We start from the raw sequence: 22,694 nt of genomic DNA, 5'->3' as shown, positions 1-22,694 counted from the left end.
AATTAATTCCTATGTAAGCCGCTGAATAACATATTGCAATACCAACGGTGTAACAAATTTCGAATTTCCGCTATTTTTTAAGTAGTTTATAACTTAAATTAATTCAAATAATAATCCTGTTTATTTTCGATATGCATAAAAATTGATCAAAAACTAAACTGTAAGATTACTTAATCTTTGAAAAAATATTCTAATATTAATCACACATAATATGCATTTATATTAGTGATTAAATGATTTAGATTAATCTATGATTTTACTTGAAATTAAAATACTTAATACAACCATATTAATAATATATAGATTTATGTATACGCACCTACTTAAACACAACAAGATTTGAATCCTCGAAATATTTTCTAAAAATTAGAACTGAGGGCATAAAGACAACTTTACAAAGTTAGCCAAGACGAAACGTGACAAAAGCCAAAAGAAAAATAAATTCTGTTTTCAATGTAAACATTTTCAAATTTATTTTTAAAACTAATTGTACTAGAGATACTTTATATTGTAAAGTACATACATATTTTAATAGTATGATGCCAGTCGAACAAACTACTTTTATTATTTATATTGTTTGAAACATTGGGGTTGTGTTAGTCCCATAAAACTGAACACGAGTAAGAGATTTTATTGACAATTACTTGCGAGGGTAAATCCGTATATTTATTAGAATATGGAAATCAATTATATACAATTTCTATATTGTTTATATTTGCTATATGAATAGAAATATCACAATTTAGGTATTTATACATATTATATTATTTAGATATACAACTATATACAAGTTATTTTTGTCACGTCCTATACTTCATCTTTCAAAATCACTTATAAACTAGATAGGCATAGTTTGAAATTTCCAATATTTCTGAAGTGTAAATAATGTACTCTAATGTTTATGACGTGAATTGTGCGAGTAAGCTTATTATTGCACTTGCACATTATACATGTGCATTAATATTATAATATACAATAATAATATGTAAGACGAAAAATAGAGAATACCTACTATTTTATATAATACTAAATAGGTATTAATATTTAATGACAACCCGAAGACAAAAAATTATAATAAAGTAAAAACCTGATTACATGTTTCTGTACGACTGTACATGAAATTATTACTTGAAGAAAAACTCAGAGTATTAAGATAACTGCTTTCCTCATTAGCACCTCGTTTAATTCCTTATTACTGCTACTCGCAGTATTCGTTGTTTTTTCAACACATTAAATAACTTTATACTTGTAAAATCAATACGAAACCTTTTTCATTATTCTATTATATTCTAAAAAAAAAAAATAATATTTAATCGTAATAAATAGTATAAGCCAACTATTTTCAGGGATGCAAGTATGCAATTTATGAGTATAGTATCCTCTAATATATTAATTCTATTATAAATATTACTTATTATATCATATTTAAATATAAATTGTAAATATGTCTTTAGATAAAAACAATGTGTAACAAAATATATTGTAATAAATAACAATGGAGACAAAGTAAAAAATATATTTTAAAAATACACACATCGAATCAAAATAATGTGGAATTATGTTATGTTTGCTCATAAAATATAAAATAATGATAAAAATAGTAATTTATTCCATTGTATTTATCAGCCATATTAAATATTAAACCTTAAACCAATATCAATTATAAAACGTCAATCATTCTAATTGCGTACATAATAATAAATAATGCGTCATTTTAAATTTTGTATTAATTTGAAATTTTAAGGGATATATAAATACTTAGCATGCATTTTAAATAAAAAAAATTAACTACTTTTTTAATAATTATTTAACTCTGAAAAATGACCGATATTAAAATATCACTAATTTAAGAAGTACATATTTATGAGTAAAATATAAAAATATCGATAAGTTAGTACAACTTGAAAAAATACCAGCCTATTTTGAAATATTCAATTACATTTTATACATAATTTATAATTTAGATCAAATACCTCAGAACTACCAAGTTAAAATTTTTCCATAAAAATAGTTCAATATTATCTACAGTTTTCTACAAATAACATAAAATGTTCTTTGGTGTTCCATACAATTTTTACAAATTACAAAGTAACTAGACTGTGGTAACGACAACGACTGACACCACCGTAACAAATTTCAATACAATTTATTATTATCAATTTCTCTGAAAATATTTTTATGGCGTAGAATTAAAAAATAAATTTTAATTCGAATTGACTAGAAGTCCAAAAAAAATCATGAACAATTAAACTGTTGTATTGTACATCCTTTGTAAGTTAAAACTTCTATTAAAAATAAAATGTGTAGTTTCTTTGTCTTTTTTAGTATATATATAGTATTTAAACTCAATAGTGAAGTTGCCAATTATTGTGAAATGTGTATTTTCTTATTCCTACTTCTACATTTAATTTTAGTTTTTGGAATTTCACGGATAAACTTACTTGTTGAAGTTGTTTTTAGTTGTGTATTGTGTTCTTGTATCCTCATTCCGAGATTCTTTATATTTAATATATATATATATATATATATATGAGTCAACTAGTGGAAAAAGGTAGTATTTTAGTACATTTTCATTAAATTTTATATTTTGTCATTGCTTATTTTTGTTTTGTACTAATCCTAATTGGTAAACATTTAAGTTATAAAACAAAATAAATCTCCTATTAAATTTCTAATGTAAAAATGAGATGCGTTTGCAGAAAAGAGTATATCCAAACATGTTTTTTTGATTTTACCTTAAACGAGAAACACTATAACATACCACTATACACCACTATTTTCGTTAATTTATATATACTAAAAATAAGGAGACAGTGTTTATAACATATATCATGTATACATATTCTATATAATTTATATTGGGAACTTATCTCACTGTGTATATTGTATATACATTATCATTGAGTAATTGTATATTGTTAGTTAATTATTTTTTAGTACTATGTAATTAATATTATATTATTGTGATATTTATTGTCAATATTGTGTTATGTAATGGTTTTTATGTAAAAAAAAAATGTAACTAGGTACATTTAAGTAATATGCTTCAAGGCTTAAACAAATTCTCAATTTCAAATCCTTATAATTTTTTACACGATTTTCTAGGAAAATAATAATAAATTAAATCAATATTATAATCATTTATATACATATATATATATATATGTTGACTATCTACCGAACGCCTGGTTACAAATTTCAAGGTATAGGCCTTTAAAAATATTTTAATGATTTGTTTTTTCGCGCACAATAACAGTGCCGAAAAAACCATTATAATTTAGATACTGTATAAAATAATACACCTTTGGTAAAATGGGTCACGCACACGTATACCACGCAATACGTATATCAATAAAAAAAATCCTTTACTCTTTGTACGTGAAATCATTTATTTCTTAGCTCTCTTGCAATTTATAATCGGACAATTTGTATTCATAATTTGCATACCTACGTATTTACATAAATGCGTGAACAAACGATATTTTCGATCACCAGACGCATAGGCTCACGTATACGTATAGGTATGCCGTACGCGTGTTATAAAAATATCGCGTGCACAAGGTACTACTAGTATGTACGAGTAGTACGAGTATAGTATATATATATATATTATACCTAGTTACGTACCTATACGACTATACTATTTGCTATTAAAGTAATGGCCAACCCATCTGCTCGTGACTGGGCATACCAAGAATTATATTGCATCATAATCTTACGTCTATATAACAAAAATCGGTAGAGAATGCCTGAAAAAAAATTTTACCGTTTATACGTAAAAACCGCAAACAATTGTTGGTATCTACAATGTTGTACTTACAACAACAAATCGAGTGTAGTTTTCGGTGAAAATCGACCGATAATTATTTTTTATCGGAAAGTCTGACCTAAATAGATATTTTAAAAACGTCAACATGGCTGTTAATTGAATACGAACACAAATGATGATTATGAAGTTAGAACTTTCAGTCAATCCCAAGAGAGGCAGCATTTGAGCAATTTGCAATAGACTAAGCGTATAATATACAGAATTGAGCATGTTCACGCCCCTCCTGTTTCCCTTTAAAAATCCTCTTACTCCAAAACCAATTTTTGAAATTTCCAAGTATACTTAAAAACCATATTTTTTAACATTTAGATTTTTAATTCACTTTAAAATTTAAATGTCCTGTAATTATGATGTGGTGATACTAAATTTTACTTTTCAAATGGAAAATACCGTGTTTATTACAAATTGAGTTAATAAGCAGTTAATTTTTTTTTGTTTACGTTTATAAATCGGAATTTAAACAGTAACTGTCTAAGTTGATGAACTTGAATAGATAATGGCCATGCTATAGGTTAAAAGAATATGAAGGCTATAAAGTTTTGAAAATTGTTAAGTTATCAATTAAAATGTTGTAATTAGTGAAAAATTATCCGAGTATAATAATTAATAGACTATTTCTGGGTTGTATGAACAACTGCTAGATATTTAATGAATAAATAGCCAGCTAATGGTCGCTTAAACATGATTTAGTGGTCCGCTAGTTCGTTTTATTTTAGTAAACTAATAAATGTATCAATTTTTTATGCGATTCTCCGTAAATATTATACCTACCTATTTCATTATGTTATGTAAAATCACTGTTATAAGATATTTTATACTTCAGGTATAAATTTTAATAACTCAAAAATTACTTGTTCTAATTTCAATTTTCAAAAAAAAAAAAACCCAAATAACCATATAATTAACAAATTTTAGTAAAAAAAGAATAATTCTCATTAAAATCACTCTTTAAATAGCATCGTTAATATTTTTTTAAAAACATGGTGTTAAAGTAAACTTAACAATTCCAAAAATCTAAATAAATGCTTCATTAAAGAATAAATAAAAATTAAACATGCCCGATGATTCACCCTATGTATTTAATGTACATTTTTTTCTACATTTCAGTATCATTTTCATTTTTTGTTTGATGATTTTGAATACAGTTATATTTTATTATTATTTATATACGAAAAAAAATATTGAGATAAAAACTATATAATATAAAATTATAATTTATGTACACTGAAAACAATAAAACAATTTTTTTCTTTAACATATTCAACAGATTCAGAATTAATTTATGTTGGTACAATTATTATATGGGTGAATTTTACAAACGTATGTAAAAAACAGCATGTATTTTTCTACATTATTATGTTGCAATGATAGGTATTGAATAATAGTTTTACTAGAAACGGGAAAGGTTTGGGATTTCCTGTTAGTTGTACATTTTAAAATTGCGTGTAATCACTTAAGATCCAAGGTTATTCTTATTTTCCAACAAATTGAAATAACTCACGGCATATAGGTACCTTCATTTTTATAAAATCATAGTGGTTCAACATTAATTGATGATGATGATGATATTTTAAAGTTAAAACACGTTTGGATCAACTGAAAAAGTTAGATTTAAGAATATTTAATCAATTATTTACTTGAGAAAATAATCATTTTTATTAAATTACGAAATTACGTAATAACTAATAAATAATAAGTAATAATTTATAATATTTTAATATTTTTGTTTAGTCTTATGATATGCCTTATTATAACTATAATATTATAATAAAATAGTTTTTACACAAATTTCAAGTAAGACGTTAAAATAGTTCGCTAAAAATTGACATGAATCAACTACCCATATGTATTTTATCGTATGATTGACCGTTTTAAATTTGTAATCTTGGTATCATTCATTAACCGTGATGTGCCTGAGTCTTTCCGTATTGAGGACGAGTTTAACTTTTGAATACAACAGAAGATAGCTGTGAATCTGGCTTAATAAATTTACCACGATGTGGACAAAATCCGCTTCGATCAATCTTACCGTAGTTGATGGCATAGTGGCACACGGAGCACCGCGAATTTCTAGAACCTCTCCACATAATTCAGGGAAGGAAGTACTTTCAGAAAATGGTTATCAAAACATTTACTAACAGAATTTGGTGAGTTTCAAAACCAGTAAGCCGTGATGCAGTCCAATTGCGGTACAAACTACAAACAATAAATATCTGAGGCAACTGCAGCAATGATTTTCCGTCGGTGAATATTATGTGAAACATTTACCCCACATCCCTCTGAAATTTAGATTCCCGATCACAATTATTTTATTTTTATTTATTTATTTTTGTTGTTCACGATCTCGAGAGTTTTACCTAATTATAGTTATACATATACATATTACATGTAAATTGAATATAAATAGATAAGCGATAAAATCAAATAAATTGAAATATGAAGACAATTAAAACTTTAAATTAAAAAAAACTTTCTTTTATTTTTACCAAAGAAGAAAAGTCGATTAGCATAATTCATTCCAATGGAAAATTATTTATACTCTGTATAAATATTCAAAGAATATAGAGCTATTAATACATGAAAATATTACCTATATTATCTCATAATGAAAAAAAAAAATTTGCTATTTTTTATTATATTACGGTATTGACTATAAATGTACAAGTACAACCCTTAAAATTATATAAAATGTATTAATTAGTATTACTGCAGTTCGCATTAACATTATATGGATACAATTTTAATTATAATCAATAACTTAATGAAATTTAATGTTTTTTAATATTTTGAAACTAACGATTTTGGGAGTATTACAATTTAATTAGAGGTCATACACGACCTCTTCGGTATTCTGATAGAAATCAAAAGATGTTTGGGTATGCTTGTTACACAATGTGTTTATCAATGAGACACGCGCCCAGAATAACTCTACAACGCGAATTGCGTCAATATAGATTATCAATAACGAGTAACAATAACATTTGTATTAACTAAATTGTATGTGTTTCTAAGTACATACTACTCACCTATCAAATATAGATAATACATATTAATGGTTGTTATAAACTAATCACAAAACTTGAAATATGGTTATTCAGGATCATCAGTATTCATCATAGATGATTTCCAACTGAAATTTTCCTAATAAATGGTATATATAAATTATTAGTAAGCATCTAACCAAAAATATGACATCGACTGAACCGTTTTATGATTTGGTCCCGAACCTCGGGTCTACGAAATCGATCCAAATAAATCATTTTTTTTTTTTTTTTGAATATAAGTCTGTTTTTTATCAAACCGACATTTTTTATTCGTTTGTATTGTGTGTTTTGTAGAATACTGGGCTTCGATGTTGAATCGTGCAAAAGACATTTATCGGCCACCTACGCTATATTTCGCAGCCCCTAGAGAGGGCGCATCCGATGACGCTCTGCCTCGGCTACGGGACGGTACTCCTCGGCGGGAGACGACTACGACGACCAGAGACTAAGCGTCTCGCAATTGCCCGTGGTGTGGGCCGGGATCGGCGTGCTGCAGGGGGGGGGGAGGTTGGGCATAACTGAGAAGAAGAAAAACTCATATACGCACACACACACAGTTCTCGAGGGCGGCATGCGTAGGCGAACGCGTGCAGGTCGGGGTGGACCGCCGCGAGGGGTACGTTTTACGAACGGCGTAATCGTGAGGGGGGACGTGGCGGTCGGCGGACGGGAGTGTGAAAATGCGTGGTGGTCGGGGGGGGGGGCGTAAAACTTTCTACGGCGGCGGGCGCGCAGGCCTAGCTCGCGTGCGCCGACCGTTGCGCGTACACCGGCGGCGTTTCCTTTATCGATCGCGCGCGCGCCAGGCGGCCGACCGCTCCGCTGGTCCAGTCTCTCACGGTCGTCGCCATATTGCGACGAGCTTTACACGCCGTCAAACCGCGACGTGCCCCCCACCCCTGTGGACGGCCACACACCGACTCCGACGACTCCGACGACTCCGACTTGGACTCGGCAATGGACTGAAAACGGAGCGAGCGGAGACACCATCGCTGCTATCACGCCGCCGCCGCCTACACGCCGTCACGGTTTACGGACGCATTGCCGTCGGCACGGACGCCGCCGCACACCGAGAGAAGTGCACCGCGCACGTCCTGCAGGGACGAACCCATTTAGTAGTTAGTGGTTTTGGTGTCCGCGAGGGCCGTGTGCGCGCGGTTCGTTATTGAGACACAGTCCCGCGGTGGTGCGTGTGTGTGCGGATCGGGTAGGGCGATACGACGTGCGTACACACTTTAGAGTCACAACCTACCTCTATTTATATATATATACAGTCACACGGGACCGCCGACCCCCGGGAGAAGAGGAGTCCATCGCGGCGCGGAAGAAGCGAGCGGCTCGGCCGACGACGCCGCACACGACTTTTGAAAATCGGACACGACAACGCGGGTAAGTCATCATCCCGACGACGGCGATTGCCGTGATGTATAGTCATCGTGTGTGTGTGTGTGTGTGTGTGTGTGTGTGTGTGAGTGTGTGTGTGTGTGTGTACATATATATAATACTGCGACGTGGTGTGTACCTATGTGTGTGTGATGGTCGTTTTGGAGGCGCGTGCTGGCGCGCGTGTTTACTCACCACGAATATAATATTATGTATAGTCGCGGAGTATGACCCATTTACCGCTTTCCTCGTCGCCCGAACACGACGACGAAACCACGCGAGACGCGTGGAGGGGCGAGCAGTGAACGACGAAATCTATTGATTTTTCACGAGTGCATTGAGAGTGGTATACGATATATAATAAACGAGAAAAACGGAATAGTTTCCCTCTTGTTAAAAAATACTATGCGTATAACGATATATGTAACCTACCGTTACATTACTTCTTATTAATATTGTTGTCATGTAATATCGTCTAGTTGACACAACCATGACCGTCAATGCGGTTCCTACGGCCGTAGCGCCACGCCACGCTAGAGTAAGGCACACCCCTAGAATGTAGGTCACGCACGGGGTCAAACGCGCTTTAAAGTTTGGTGGTGGTATAGCGCATAGGTGGCGGTGGATATGATGCGTAAGAGGCAAGGGAGGAAAAGTGATTGTATACGTGTACACGAGGAGCGTTTGAATCTGTGATGGTGGTAGTGATCAGAACGTTTCCGCGTCAAAACACAATAACCATAGTATACATGTGTGGGTAATTAATATCAGTTGCGTGTATCGAGTTTTTATGTCATCATTTTTGTTGAAACGATGAAATTCGCATAACCTAAATGGGCGACGATAATGATTATGATATATGTACACGTTATACCACATGTTGAAACGTATATATATTTTTTTTTGTCCCATTAATTCTCCATTTATTAGTTAACATTTTATATGGTAATCTGTTAATTTGGACTAAGCTTATTCGTTAATAATGAGGATCCTAACTCTATGGTAATAATCTGGCCCATTATGATATTTGTGATTTTACATCTGTACTATTATTTTATTTAGTGCTACAAAATCCAAACACATTAGGTGATAATTTTCTATTTTGACCATATCCACTTTTTTTACAAATAATATATTCTTACCTACTTTAAGAGTACACACACACACACACTATATTCAATGATTTCAATTATCTGTTTTCGTATTTTTCTAATTTCATACCATTAAGTTTTATTTAGTATTACCATTAAAGTAAAAATACTAACAATTGCTCCACCAAAAATAATTACACCTGACCATAATATGTTTAATAGTATAATTATATTTCCAATAGTAATGAAAAAAAAATGTGTCAATGAAAAAACCTTATTACTATTCGGTATCCCCAAAATTGAGTTAGAAAATCAGTCTATTTAACCCCTTCTAATGCTTTCTACCAGTGATTTTAACACTGGTATAACACTTAAACTGGTTTAAAAGTTAAGGTGCTCACAATTTCAATGACGTTTGATATTAAAATCTACGCTGCTCTTATGGAAGAAGCCTAGTCACAACTCATGCCTATACAATACATGTACAATGTACATAAACAGAAATTGCTTTAAACGTTTGTCGTACTGGATGATTTTACGAAGAGGCAAGACGAGTTTTATTTTAATATACTATAAAAAAACCAGTACTTAGGTACCTAACTATAAAAACTTAAGCTTTGCGGTACAATGTTTTTGTTTAACCTCCGCTCAAATTATATTAATCTTCTCCGCCAACACATTACAAAATATGTGTGTCACAATATAATAATAATGATATGTGGATTATGGTCGTCGCTAATATGGACGTGCCACATAGTCAGTAGCGATAGCTGTTGGGCATAAAATACTATATATACATTATATATACACACCCGTGTAGTGTATATGTATAATATATTATTGTGATGTTCGCTTTTTTTCGCTTTTTTTTTGTTTGTTGTCGCCGCGACTCGGCCGCGTGTGTGCAAAACACAAAATGTCGATCGATCGGCCGTCGTCGCCGTCGTCGTCGCTACCGCCGCCGACACTGCCGCCTCTGCCATTGCTACAATATACCGAGTGAAGTGTTGTTCCAGACGGTGTCGGTATTGCTGTGCCGCCGCGGTCGGTTATTATCATATTATTACATTAGTCGCATTAGATGCTGTGAAATACAACTATAAATTGTTTTGCCGTTATAACACGATTATAGTAGTTAAAATATAATATAAACGTAATAATACTAATAATAACATAACATTAAAGTCATACTTAAACTAACCAATTAATAACCTTACCTGCAAAATATATAAATAATTATACAGTGATAAGCTTCGCGCTGCGTGTATTCGATTTTTTGCTGACAGAAACCGACCGGATGAGCGAGCGACGAAGAATTTAAGAAATATAAAGGTAAATGCGCGAATCCAATGAACTGCGGGGTTTTTCGTCTGTTTTGACAGGTTGTGCCCTTTGAGTACAGTCAGTGGCGTATTTACGGAGGGATAATAGCGATATATATCTCTCCCCTTTACCCCTATTTTTTTAAACTATTTTTATATAGTTAAAGTTATATTTTTTCCATTTATCACTTTATCAGTAGTTAATAAAATCCTAAGACGTTTTGTATCGAACATTTTAGTTATATCTCCCTTATAAACGAATCATAAATACGCCACTGAGCAAGTACAGACGTACAGTAATACATATATATACTACATAGATTATTATACTTAAACGACTGTTTGTAAGAATGTGTTGCGATAACACTATCTATTAATAAACCTAACCTCACTATATTTACCTAACCTAACGGAAGTCCGCGATTATTGGCAATATGTATGATACATACCCAGGGATGGATGGGAATTTTAAACTTGCCTGGGAAAATTAATATCTAGCGAACAATTAACAAGCACAAATTTGAGGAGAATATATTCGTATTATAGACATAAAGACAACAAATGAGGCAAATGATAATAGGCCACAATTTTACTATACGTATTTATCATAATAGTTATATTCAAATATAAGTCACTCGAACTACTGTTATAATATTCATTAAATTACATGGCCATCAATTAGTGCCATAGTATGTTTATTACAGTATTATGGTATTCTACTATTATAATATATATAAAACTCAGTTTTATTATATAGAGACCTTTATATTAAAACCGCCATATTATATACAAATGTATTATTATTTAATATTTATTACATAATTTATTACTCGTGGATTGGTGTATTTACATATATTTTCTATTCAAAATGTAATTTAATTTGTAATCATTTCATTATACATAACAGAAAAACAAAAACATATTTTTACATAAAGACGTTCATTCTAAGTGTTTGCGCTTATTTTATAATATCTTTTAAATACTTTTACAGCATTTTGTTTGAATCCTAAAATATTTGAATTAATAATAATAAATCAAAAACGTACAAAAAGTATGATCCGGTCGTTATACCCACTATACAATACTTACATACATATTTAATGCACTTGAAAAATAATTTTTTGCTTACGTGGCTCACTTGAATGATTATGCTGGAAAAATGTCCACACTCACTCATATAAAATTTACCTTCTTTTCTTGCTGTATTTTATCATCTTCTTCACAACTACTGGACAATTTATAAGCTACCTAACCTTTAAAGATACCATATTATATTCATATATCAACCTGAAGAGGAGCTGCACGTAACTTTTTGATAATTTTTTTATTCGTCCCTTTTTCAGGATCTTTTATCTTTTAAAACCAATTAATATAAATCAATTTCATAATCCAATAGGTATTTAAAATAGATTAAATACATTTATGTTGATTATTATGGTAATTTTTTATATTTTTGCATATTTGTAGCTTACATTTTAATCCTTAAACTCCCCTACCTAGATACTTATTTATGCATATTAAAAAAAAAAAAAATCAGTTTTAATATTTTATTAGAGCATTACATTTTTGAGTAAGTAGATAATGTAGGTATGCACATATTTTATTGTATTTTAATTAAGTCTCCAGCTCTACTTTAATAAGATAATAATATAATGAACGACAAACGTTGTCGAATATCGTTTTCTTTTTATGAAATGTGAAGTCAACGTACATTCAATAATATGTGGAGTTGTAGATTTACAAAATGTAATTATATTTTAAATCCATGCATACGGTATATACACAATTATGAAACCTAACCCTACGGACTACGGTAATTAAATCTGAGTGCTGATGCAGAGAATCGACTAATCGAAGATTAAATTTACGTCAGATTATAATATAATGTAAAATTAAGCTGTACAAAATCAATCTAAAATAATGTAAGGTACTTATGCAATTTATCGAGGCAAGATAAACGACCGTGCATGGTTTGTCATACAATTGCGAGATACTATAAACAGAGTCGACTTGGAGACAATAGAATCTGTTTCCTTGCAAAAATCCCCCCCACCATATTTAAAAACCACGCTGTTAGTCAACTATAACTAATTATTTGTCGTTCGTTTTATTTTCAAAATAATTATTAATAATTTACTAATTGTAATGCCCTATTAATCGTATTATAATACAATATAAATAAATTAGTCTTAGTTTATAATTGGCTATTTAACAAATGGTTTTCATGGAATCGTCCAAGATTCATGGATGGGTCTAAAGTCACACTGTCTCCAAAGTAGCGTCTCAACACGATACTGAATAAGAAAACAAAAACATTTTTCACAAAGTCCGGAAATTCACCAAACCCAGCCCTGATACTAAGTACACTATTACGAGAACAACACGCACACACGCCTATAATATTTTATATGTATATAAAATGTTTATGTATATATATATATATATATATAGTGTAAGTATAAGTAAACACGATTCATACAAATTGGTCGTGCAAACTGTTTGTTTTCCGAAGACGAAATGGCTACACCGCGGTACTTATGCGGGTTTCTCGTTGTTGACACTACGTGATGTTTAAATACTACAACCACGAGGCATAATATATATATAGGTATATAATATTACAGTACAATTTAGGTATAACAATAATAATTTAGTGTTCTGGCGTGACGTATCTATACACAGCTATAATAATTTATATTTTATAAGCCCTCTAATATTGTTCGCATACCGTATTGTATAAAATCGAAACAGTTTCTATACCTAGGCAGTATTGTAATAACGTATTAGATATTATATTGTACACAGTCTTGTTAAGTATTCGAATACTTGTATTTAAATACTTTTCGATCAATACATTTTTGAAATACTTTTTATTTGTATTTTTATTCTAGAATACTAAATACCTTTTTTCATTCTAATGTTTTACTCCAAATTCTAATTACCTATGCTTAAAAAATGTCGGGTCACCCCGAATTTTTCTTTCAGTTACGGTCTTGTGAAAAATACTGTATAAGCGAACCACAATTAAAGATAAGATCTTATGTTTAATCGTGAAGCGGACTTATCTAATATCTTGTACCGATTAAAATATTATATTTATTAACTCAACCATTAGTAAATAAGTTTAAATACCTATCTATTTGCAAAAAATGTTAATTATATAATAATTATTAATAAAAATAAATATTTTGATATATAATTTATTGAACTAAAAAAAAGTATTTGTTTAAGTATTTTGAATGCTTATAAAAAGTATTTTTATTTATATTCAAATACTTTTAAAAGAATGTATTTGAATACGCATTTTAAATACAAATGACACCAAGTATTTAAATACGTATTCTGAATACATTTGAAAAGTATTCTTAACAAGACTGATTATAATGATTATATACAACTAAATCTGCGGAGGACAATATAATACATTTTACTATTTTAGAATTTATTAAATAAATCACACAAGATTTTAATTTCACTAAAAATAGATAAGGGGATGTAACATAATATTGCCTTTTTTATAAGTACCTAAATTCTTCACGGAAAATCTCTACTGAATATGGTATGCATTGATGTAATTGATATAATCATCACTAATAGATTTCATATTTCAATCACCGACTGTATCCAATACATTAATTTAACTTTCTCCATAAGCTTATTAAGTCGTGTATCTAGAAATCTGAAATAGGAGGGGATTATAATTTTTTTAAAAAAAACTATTATAATTTTAGTACATAATAATAAATTATAAATATAATAACAATTGTATTTATTTTTTTAATTTATGGATTTTAAAACGTCCTAACTAATAAATATATAATATATAAAATATCTTAGTCCCTCCCACTCCTGAATCCGAGCATGTATTATTTGTAATAGATAACTATATTCTATATGAATTATAAACTTGTTTAAGATATTTTACCCTTACTAATGACTAATGAGTGATGACCATGCCACGTTGTTTTGTGCTATTCTATGACTTATGTCATAGGACGTTATTGATTCTTTATTATGAATTATGATATAATTGAATTTTCCAGTAATCTCAAAGCTCATTGTTAAAACTCTTATTTCTTAGTGTTTAAATAAATCTACAAAGAAAATCATTAAATACATTCGACGCCATTTAACGTACGATTCGTTTGCTTTCGACGCTCCGGATGTTTTTCTGTGCATCTTATACATTTCCATGTATGCGCATTAAAGTAAATACTGATGTGAGAACATTGGAACATAGTAGGTATCTATATATAAATTTAAGTTTAATGTAACGTTTTTCATTATGCAAACTTGCCTTGTATATAGAACATGTATTCATTGTGTATACGATACACATGTTAATCTTGTAATATATATATATATAAGAATATTATTATTATTATTATTATTACTGGGAATTCGGCTCTAACTAAAACATTATCCTGTCGAATGCAATTAATTGTATACCCCAAAGACAACGAAATATGTATAAATAATACTATTAATACCCTCTATTCAATTCGCGTTTGTTTTGCACTCACCATAGCAGCTCTTTTGTGGTTGATGGTACATTACCAATTCACGGAGTCGCAAATCTCTAATCTCGTGACCCATCTACTTATTTTTAGAATATGCATTGAAAAATAATATATTGGTGATGGCACAACTTTTGTTTATATTCGTGTTTATATCCTAAAAAAAATAATAATAATATTTTAATATTATAACATATTATTATAATTTATAATTACTTTTATGGGAGATTTAACTCATGGTATAATGTTTGTTGTGTAATGTATATATATATTCTCAAACGTTCCATATTGTCACATCTTTCTCCATTCAGTACAAGCCACACTTTTATCCAAAGTAGCGATTTATCAATGCATCTCCTTTATAATGATTGTTGGGACATGACAGCATTTCCTAATATGTGTTATCTCCTCTCCCTCACCCGAAAAAAAGAAGATAATGTGACGCGTAAACATTATAATATATACGTTTTGGTTCTGAAATGTCACCCGGATCACATAAAGTATCTAAACAGCTTCCGGTATGATAATATTATGTACTCGAACATCTATACCTATATATGTTATCGGAATAAAATATAACATAGGTATCTTTATATAGGTATTTAATTGTTAATATATACGAAACCTTATTAACCTAGTGCTATAACATTTCTGAAATGTATAATTATCAATTCAGTAAGCAGTAATTTAACGATTGACAATAATTTAAAATTATTATTATATAACTTAATGCAACAGAAAAATGTTAATATTATCATACTAGGAAATCATCTTCTCAGAATCCCAAATACATAATATAATATTATGTTGACAATTATTGAGTACTGATATATATAATATATTTCAAATCATTATATAATTATATTTTTTTTTTTACTGAAATATTAATTTCAGTATATAGGTGTTCTATTTATTTTAAGATTTATTATAATAATTGGCATAATAAAAAAATAAAATTAATTATTTAAATTGAGAAGTAAGAAAGAAAATAATATACTGAATAAAAATACCGAGGGAATCCATAAAAGAAAGCACTAATTTAATGATGTGTCACAAAGAATGAGGAGTACATTAAAATTCAAAAATACCAGTACCTAACTATCCTAACTAATTCAGTAATTCGTAGGGTACGAGTACGACACGTGATCAAATAAAACGCAAGTCAATGTGATTGCTGGTTTATTATTCCGATGAAAATGTGACGTTTAATGTTTAATTATATGATGTGAACGAAAATCAGTATAATACAAAAATACACAATCAACATTTTATCGGCTGGTTGCAATCAAAATATTGTGAATTACACGCATGGCGTACACGAAATTTAAAATGACATTAAACATGTTCACCCCTTCAATAGACACGCATGTCCTTACTCTTTATATACCACTAATAGTTTACAATGTTATATAAACGTGGGTAGCTGCCAAATCAGCTGTAATAAGTTGCATTACATAATAAGTAACTAAAAACAACATATTTCAGAGATTTCCGTTTGAATCAATCACCAATCACCGATATTTGGATAGACTATGTCTATCATTACATGATAATAAATTAAAAAATTTGATACATTTTTTTACACTATACGAAAATGTCTATGCTACTAGAATAATGCAGATTGTACGTGCTGACATAAATATAAATACCAGCTCGATAAGAGGATCTGAAGCCGAAAGGGCACTCATCGAAGCGAGAGTATACCACATAATATAAAATACATATAGGTTTATAAAACAATGGGATTTCACATCGCCTGCTACAACAAGAGGGTCCAAGTGTAATATTCACCACGCGGTATGAGAACACACACACACACACACTGGTTCTATCACACTTCAAACCATCCCATCCCCTTAAAAAACACGCATCAAATTTAGTATTTACTTGTGTGTTACAGCGATGTGGCGTATTTCGTGACTAATTAGTAGCCCCTTAGGCACTACAGAGAGTATATGTGAGAATATGTACAGCAAAATTAGATATAATTAAAACGTCAGATTATAATTATTATTCATCTCTATATATATATATATATATATGATAGGTACCTATAATAATATTATTCGATGGCGATAATATATTATATACAATTTTCGATTTATGCCACGGAGGGTAGTGCAGACGTCAAATACAAGATATTCGCCTTAGGGTTCCAGTAGACTGTTCATATTATAATATTACTCGATTCGTTCGTTTATGAAAGCGAATAATATGTGCACATGGCCGGTGGCGGCATCGTCGTTTCCTAGCCCGTTTTCTTGACTGAACGATTACTGCGGCCCTGGGCGTGGTATTCCACGTGCGCGCGCGTCTGCATCAGCAACGCTGCAGATGGGAGTTTAATTGAAAAATCGACCGAGAAAATCGCTGTTATAATATTATTATATATGTATTAGATGCAGAGAACGAAAGTGCGTGCGTCGATTTGCGCGTTTCTGAGTTAGAAGGAAAAAAAAGGGATAGAAATTACGGAGACGTAAGTCCTCATTGCTCACTGGCAACGTGACATATCGTTTATATAAGTATAGTGGGTACATAATCTCTATAATATAATAGAAATATCCGTATCTACAGCTGTCCTATACATCTTTAGACAACTGGTTTTTAAACGGTACTATTCCTAATATGTCATAAGAGGTATTTTGAAAACTCAAATCTTTCATTTTTAAATCCTACATAACCGATGACATTAAATTAAATTAACAAGGTTTAAATCTCAGATGATCTAAAAATTAATGGTTTAAAACATCTTAGTCTATAGGTATTCGGTGAAAAAGAAAAAAAATCGTTACCACCGAAAATAACCGGGCGAATTACGCGCACTTGAATGACACAATCAACACTTTCCATCACCCAAGCAGCTACTTATTGCTACTTAATACGAATTTAAACATGGGAGCTAAGAGGTATATGATAGTGATATTTTTTTTGACCAATAAAATTAGGATTTAGTGAAGTTTTTTGCTGCGTGTAGCATTTGTACAATAATAACGATAATACTCATTAATCATGTAATATAGTCGTCGGCACTATATGATAACAAATATAAATAATAGGAAATCGAACGGATTTTTTTTAATATCTGACGAAGGCGTCCTTTAATATACATTGCCATTTAACATTTTATTTTGTTATTGTGATGTCTGTCATAAGAAAAACAGTGCAGTTGAAAAAAATCGACGACCACGCGAAATGCGATACGCTATAATATATATATGCTGTGTAAACGAAATGCGAAATGGACAGTTATTATTGTTTTATCATTATTATATAAAATCCGGTAGAACTACATGCTATTATTATTGTATAATAAACCGTATAGCAATAATATTTTCCACAAATTAAATTACGCGTACAGTATCGTATTTTTCTCCAATATCGTTATACAATAGTCAATATTATTAGGATCGTTACGAGAAGCAACCAAATACTTACTGAACTAACGTACAATATCGAATTTCAAAACATTCAATAATTTTTAATAATACCCTGTATTATTATTATTATTGCGCACGCATATGATTTTATTATTATTGTTTAAAAAAAACTAAATATTTTACTGCGTCGATTGATGTTTAGGTGAATCGTCGGAGATTAAACAGGAAATCAAGTATTATTTTTACATGACGATTCTGAAAGACAGGTCTCATTTTTACTAAACCCTCGTCTGTCGTCAACAATAAAATAATATAATTGTATAACACCTGTACGGTATTTATCGATTTGTTTTACAATTATGTCGGTACAATTCGATAATACACAGAGTGATTCACCAAGTATGTTCAACCTCATTCTTAAGTACCAAATAAGTTTATAATTCTTAAACTTTGGAATTAAGGACCATATTTTCAAATTGTTCTTGCATATTTTTTATCATATTTAAAAAATGTTCTATGATAATACAAACTTATTTTTCTCAAATGAGTACCAACTTTTTTCGCTGTATATTATAAAGCAAACATTTTTTTTTTTTTTTTTGACATTTTGACTATAATATAATCTAGTACTTGATATACTTAAACAACTTTTATAAAGTATAAAATGTCAACAGTTTTATATTAATTATTTTAATTTTAACATAATCAGCATACCCAAAATATTTTTCTTATTGTTTATCCTTAGTACACAATTAAATAACTCAAAAACTATACGTTCGAATTTCAATTTAGATACATAAACATTTTTAAAATAATCAATTACTTAACAATTTTCAAAAAAAAGGTGATTCTCTTTAGAAAAAAAAAATGATAAAATCGCCACAGAAGACGGCTTAAATGGTATTAAACAAATCTAAGTATTCAAAACTATATATCTTAAATATATTATAAATTCAAGTTTCAAAAATCAGAATTTCGATACATTTATTATTAAACAAAAAAATGGAGCAAGTATGCTGTGAACATGTGAACTCTATACATATTTATAATATGCAACTATACTTTACTTGTCCAACAATCTCATTACTCAAGGTTTCTTCTCGTTATTTTAATCTACAACGCTCCTGGACGTACAAACGAATAGTTTTATATATATTCCTGTATAGTGAGTTCACAATTTAATCGACTTAAGATCCCCAGAACGTAAATAATTCATGATCACTTTGTATTCCCATACATAATTTATATATATGTATTACCTACCTTAATCGTTTGACAGTAAAAAATCTTTTCAAATAAATATTATTTTTTTACTTTCTTGCTCAAAATCAATTTTGCAAATTACTTTAATAGTAATGCAAAACACAATTAAATAAACTCTAAAACTGTAATAAGTGAATTTGATTAGTTTATGTATATTTAATGAACTTACGTTATACTTTAAATTAAACTCCAAGCATCAAATTCTAAACGCAGCAAACTTCTGAATACATAGTTATATAATTTTATGATTTTTTTTTGTGTTTAATTAAATATTTAAAAATATAGCATCATAAAATTGCGATGGAATCGATGGATAATTGATAATATAAGTAATTGCTTCCATTATAATAATTTTAAAAATTAAAATGTAGAAAATATAATGTAATTTTATTTCTATAACTAAATAAATAATGTTACGATTACCTTTTAATTTAATATTTTTTCTTTGCTCAACCCTCAATTGGTTATAAAATTGAATAACGCATATTATAAGTAACCAATGGTAGTTAAACATGGTAAAATGATGTGAGTGATGAAGATGATGAAGGGGTAAATTATAGTAGGTATACTTTCTCTAATGGAGTGTTTCTAAGACATCAATAGAAAAAAATGTATATATATAGGTAAACAATAAATTATTCTCTTACTTTGATTGCTTTAAATAAAATGTTTAAATTGGCACTTATACAATTATTAGATACTAACAAGCACTGAGTATATTTCCTTAAATTGAATTTACTCAAACTAATTCTTTAACGTCTATATTACTTGACGATGTGCATTAATAACACATAAGTATTTACGAGCTATACATATGTACTACTTTTTTTTAATAAAACATAAGTCAAACAACCATTAATTCATGTTTTATTATTGTACGATAACATTGTAATTTAATATATTACTTTATTTGGGAAATTTTCTAATATTTTTTGAAAACTATATAACTTAACAAGTTTTCCTAGAAGTTAACTGAAAAATAATTTTACTTCTATAATTTTCCCCTCTCTATTTTATATTTTAATGTTTTTTATAACATGGTTGAGGAATTTCAAAGTAATTGATATTTCAGTGCAACTTAGGAATTCAATTCAATCATTTCAAAATATGGTTTAAAAATCGAAATTCATTAGTTCTAATAATGCTTGTTATTTTCGGATCCTAACCATCTATTCACTCTCCCACGTACCAATATATGTATATAGTCACATAATAAATTAAAAATTAAAGTCAATTAATTTTATTTATTAAAGTACAAATTGACGATATCATTTTTATTATAATAGGTCACTTAATTGAATCCAAATAATTGATAATATTATGTCTATATATTATAACTTTTATCAAACCCTATTTCATTTGATTAGGTTGTATTATATTCATCTAAGGGAATAGGGATGTAATATGAGAACAATCTTCTCTCAGTTCACAGTTAAACATATAAATAAAAAGACTATATATTATATATGCTTTATACTATACACACTAATTGGTGCGATGTATATTATATATATTGTATAAAATCATAACAATGGATTTACTTGTAAATATATTTTCCGTTAAAATATTGAAATAATCTAACAATTTTTCAAACAAACGGAACCGTGACCTTTATTCAACAATTGCTACATAATAAATTGTCACATATATATATTTATTTATATATATATTATAATGATATACATTGTATAAAAACGACGCAAAAAACTTTTTTTAATTAAATATTATGTCATAAACATATTCGATATTATAAGCCTGCGTGTATCCAGGATCAATTTATAAAAGAGAGTTATAAGGGAATATTACAGTATTTTTATTATGAAATAATGCCATATTTTTGGGGGGAATTATAACAAATTAAAATATAATTTAAAACTATATTTGTATAGTACAAAATACCAAATTATGTATATACAATATAACTAAGGGAGAGATCATAATAACTCCATCCCATAGATAAAGGATACACTAGTGATTATCGTCTACAACATATTATAACAAATCTATATTATTTTTTTTTATTAATACAAACATTATGTAGCAACGAAATCTAAAATTAATAACCTATGCATAATGCTTGATAATTGATATAACTGTATTTATTTAATATTCAAACACGTGTAAATATGTAAATATAATAATATATATGTATAATATAGCCAATAACATAAGTTTTATAAACTTTTATATTGCCCTTTATCTGAGAAACGTATAAAATTGCATAACTTAACCTTGAAGACGAGATCTGCAGTGCAAATAAAATTAATTGTCACCACCAGTAATGGAAATCAAGCGTGTCTTTCGAGTAATTACCCCGACCGTTCGAGTGGACTTAATTCATACAGCGTAATTACCATACTGCGTATACAATATATACTTAACGTGTACCTATATATAACATTCGGTCATGTGTAATATTACAATACCATCACAAAGTAATGCTTTTGAAAGGATTTTTTTCAGTCGCAAAAATGCCATAGTTACTAAATTTTTCTCTATTATAATTATTCTACTATATATTTATATGTTTTTCAAACGTTTTCAGCTGTATCATATTAGATTTCATCCAGCACCGGAAATATACATTTAAACACAAAAATAAAATATGAATACTCAAATATCAAGATTAGTACAGTATAATAATATAGCTGCACTAAACAAGTTATAATAAATGTGCGTAATATGCATATTACAATTTAAATTATACACATTTTAATGTGTCGTATAAACTTCGATTTTCTTAATATAGAAAATGTTAAAATTCTGTAAATTATAATAGAATTAGCCAAAAAGTGAGCAACTGGTATCTATACTATTTTTACTATTGCACATAATAATAAATCGAAAAACGATGATGTACACAGC

The 22,694-nt window shown here is 29.3% G+C and overlaps 1 protein-coding gene across 3 annotated transcripts in view; it reads left to right on the top strand.

Moving 5' to 3' along the window:
- The first annotated feature begins 7,696 nt into the window (after nucleotides 1-7,696).
- LOC113549542 (synaptotagmin 1-like) overlaps nucleotides 7,697-22,694 on the top strand; it is a 40,126-nt gene continuing 25,128 nt past the window's right edge. For 2 of the 3 annotated variants that reach the window (XM_026950915.1, XM_026950899.1), the window contains exon 1: nucleotides 7,697-8,262. The gene's annotated coding sequence lies outside the window, so the exon portion shown is untranslated. Of the gene's footprint in view, nucleotides 8,263-10,373; nucleotides 10,680-22,694 lie in introns of those variants that run through there. The other variant, XM_026950908.1, reaches the window with a different exon arrangement.

The sequence above is a fragment of the Rhopalosiphum maidis genome, chromosome 4 (genome assembly GCF_003676215.2).
Source record: "Rhopalosiphum maidis isolate BTI-1 chromosome 4, ASM367621v3, whole genome shotgun sequence".
NCBI classification, from domain to species: Eukaryota; Metazoa; Arthropoda; class Insecta; order Hemiptera; family Aphididae; genus Rhopalosiphum; species Rhopalosiphum maidis.
This window is presented reverse-complemented; position numbering and strand designations above follow the sequence as displayed.